We start from the raw sequence: 3,666 nt of genomic DNA, 5'->3' as shown, positions 1-3,666 counted from the left end.
AAGCTGCCTGTGCCTGTGAGAGGATTCTAGCCCATCTTGTTTAAACCACAGCAGTGACCTAACCCTTATTGACTCCCACCACCATTCCACACTATTATACTTCTGTAGCTTTATACTATTTTAGGAGATCTGGTGTAGCTTCAGATTTACATACACTCTGCCTCTAGAATCTCAGGAATAGATTTATTTAGGAGAGGCCCCATCTTCTCTTTTCACCACCTAAGTTTCTCTGCTTCAGTCACCTGGTGAGGCATTGGCCTGCGAGAGAGCAAGCTCTATTAACAGTAGAGAGCTCAGTAACCCATCCACCCAGTTATGGAAACTTGGTATATGTTAGGAGAGTTCTACAGACCAGCGAGAAAAGAGAGACTGTTGAGTAAACAGTGCTGGGACAACTGGTTACAAACAAAGAAAAACAAAATTAGGTCCCTACTAAATACAATCATAAAAATACATTTCAGATGAACTTATGAAAAATCTTATTATGAGATTAAAAATTCAGAAAACTTTGAGGGTAGGGAAGGATCTCTTAAAACAAGATTCAATGGCATAAGCCATATATACATTTAACAACATTAACATTTAAAAATTACTTGGGTCCAGCAAAACACTCCTAAAGGCAGGGAAGAGAGACAAGCCACAATGTACCAGATATTTGCAATGCATATAATTAATCAAAGACTAGCATCTCTCTAGAATATATATTTTAAGAGGCTTAAATACCTTTAAGACAAAAAATTCCAAGTGAAAAATGGGCAGAGGATATGAACAAGTAACAGAAGGAACCTTGGGCTGGGTGTGGTGGCTCACGCCTGTAATCCCAGCACCTTGGGAGGCTAAGGTGGACGGCTCATGAGGTCAGGAGATCAAGACCCTCCTGGCTAACACAGTGAAACCCTGTCTCTACTAAAAATACAAAAAAACTAGCCAGGCGTGGTAGCAGGCACCTGTAGTCCCAGCTAAGCTACTCGGGAGGCTGAGGCAGGAGAACGGTGTGAACCGGGGAAGTGGAGCTTGCAGTGAGCCAAGATCGCACCACTGCACCCAGCCTGGGCAATAGAACAAGACTCTGTCCCCCCAAAAAAATAATAAAATAAAATAAAAAACAGTGAAGGAAACTTGTACAGTCAATACACATATGAAAAGATACTTATAAAACCTAAAGGAAATGACACCCATTCAATCAGATAAGATGAAAAGTCTGATGACACCAAGTATTGCAGAGTTAGGGAACTCTGATTGCTGATGGGAGGATAAACAGACACATGCTTAGAGGGCAACTGGGAATGTCCAGTCAATTAGGGGAATTCCAATACCTCCTCGAATCTACACAATGTGATGGGATACTCACTGCAGCACAGCTATAATACAGAAACACTGAGAAACCCCTACAGGTCCATCAATAGCATATAAACAGTAGAACTCATACAATGGAACACTATACAATAGTTAAAATAACTGGGCTGGGCAGAGTGGCTCACGCCTGTAATCCCAGCACTTTGGGAGGCCAAGGTAGGTGGATCATCTGTGGTCAGGAGTTTGAGACCAGCATGGCTAACATGGTGAAACCCCGTCTCTAATAAAAATACAAAATTAGCCAGGCATGGTGGCGGGCACCTGTAATCGCAGCTACTCAGGAGACTGAGACACGAGAATCATGTGAACCCAGGAGGTGGAGATTGCAGTGAGCCGAGATCACGCCATTGCACTCCAGCCTGGATGACAAGAGCAAAACTCCAACTCAATAAATAAATAAATAAATAAATAAATAAATAAATAAATAAATAAATAAATAAAATAACTGAATTGGAGCTACATTTATACATGCCTCCGGAATGCAATATTTAAAAAAATTATCAAATATGTACAATATAACATTTCTGCAAAGTTAAGAAAACATGCCAACATACAAAACAAAACTAAAACTAACCATAGATGGGAAGAACAGAAATGGACTTCAGGACAGGAGGCACAGGCAACAGGACTGGTGCCACATATGAACAGGACTTCAGAATGTGCATTTTATTTCTAAAGACAAATCTGGAGCAAATATGGAAAGATACTAGTTGACTGGTTACATGGGGGAGATACAGGTGTTTGAACACCAGTGCCCTGCTCTTGTTTGACATGTTCGAATGCTATCTTTTACAAATTATCTCATTTTTCTTCTTTGTTGCTTGTGTTCTGGGTTCCCTCGTCTCCCAGCTCTCTGGGGACCACCAAGTAGCATCTCCTCTGGTGTCTTTGCTCTCTCCAATGCTCTTCCCTCGTCTTCTCACACGTCCTTGTTTTCTCAGTCTTAACACTTCACCCTAACCATCACTGGGCCCCTTCATTTCTTCCTCCCTCGCTGTCTACTTAAGGGCCTCCCACTTCTGCCTTTACCTCTCAATGTGGTCTCCACCCAGCAGCACCCCCTGGCCAGGCCTTTGAAAGACCTCATCAAGCTTAATGATTCAAAACAACATCCAATCCCATCTTTGGAAACCCCACCCTAAAACTGCTCTTCTGAAGATAAACACTGCCATAATTGCCAAATTGAATGGGCTTTTCAGTTTTTCTTTCCCCATAACCTCCTGGGAGCTATCACCATCAGGGACCATCCCTGTCTGCTTTACCTGCTCCCTGCTGTGGCTTCCGTGATGGCAATGCCCCCCATCCCGGGTCTCTGACCTGCACTACTAATCGGTGGGATTCCACCTGCCAGTGTTCAGCCTCCTCCGTCCTCCCTTCTTAGGGCACCACATTTTCCTCTGCCCTTCCTCAAACAGCCTGGGGGAAAGCAAGCTCCTGTCAAATGTCAAGATATACAATTCTCATTCCTCTCATAATAAAGACGCATTGCCCTGGCACTCATGCTATTCCTGGAACAGGGAGACGGGGCTACCAGTTTGAACCCCAAGGCACACTTGTGTCTTCTCAGCTGTCTGATATACGTAACACCTGCTTGATCTCAGCTCACTGCAGCCTCAGCCTCCTGGGCTTAAGTGATCCTCCCACCTCAGCCTCCAGAGTAGCTGAGCCTACAAGCGCACGCCACTATGACTGGCTAATTTTTAAATTTTGTTTCGTACAAAGTCTTGGTATGTTGCCCAGGCTGGTATCAAACTCCTGGGCTCAAGTGATCCTTCCGCCTCGACCCCCCGAAGTATTGGGATTACAGGTGTGAGCCACTGTGCTCAGGAAGAGGCACTTCTGAGATTCTCTTTACAACCCATGATTGATGCACGGAGAAGGCAAAGCCCACCTGTCCACTCTCCTGCCACAGCGCCCAGGGCCACAGCCAGAGAAGGAAAGGAGAGTGGTTTCTGAGCTCAGGCCCTCACAGGCTTCTACAGAGGGTGAACACTTGCTGAAGGAACCACTGGATGTTTTGGCAACCACCTGGCAGTGTTCGTGCTGTCATGCACAACTGAGTCCAGGGACCTGCTTGGCACCCGCAGCCTTACAGCCCAGGGCTGGCAGATATCAGGCCTCCCCGCTCTCCTAACGCCTCTGCTTAGGAAACTTTCTAGTTAAAGAAATGTGTGCAGAGAGGTGAGGTCATTAAAAGCTCCTTCGAATGGGGCAAACTGCCTCCCTCCTGAGCTCACAGCACAGGTTATCCCAAAGGAGCCCAAGATGCAGGGAGAGGGGTCAATATTTACAATGGACCAAACTCCAAGA

The sequence above is a fragment of the Macaca mulatta genome, chromosome 1 (genome assembly GCF_049350105.2).
Source record: "Macaca mulatta isolate MMU2019108-1 chromosome 1, T2T-MMU8v2.0, whole genome shotgun sequence".
NCBI lineage: Eukaryota > Metazoa > Chordata > Mammalia > Primates > Cercopithecidae > Macaca > Macaca mulatta.
The sequence above is the reverse complement of the archived record's forward strand: the minus strand, read 5'-3'. Positions refer to the sequence as shown.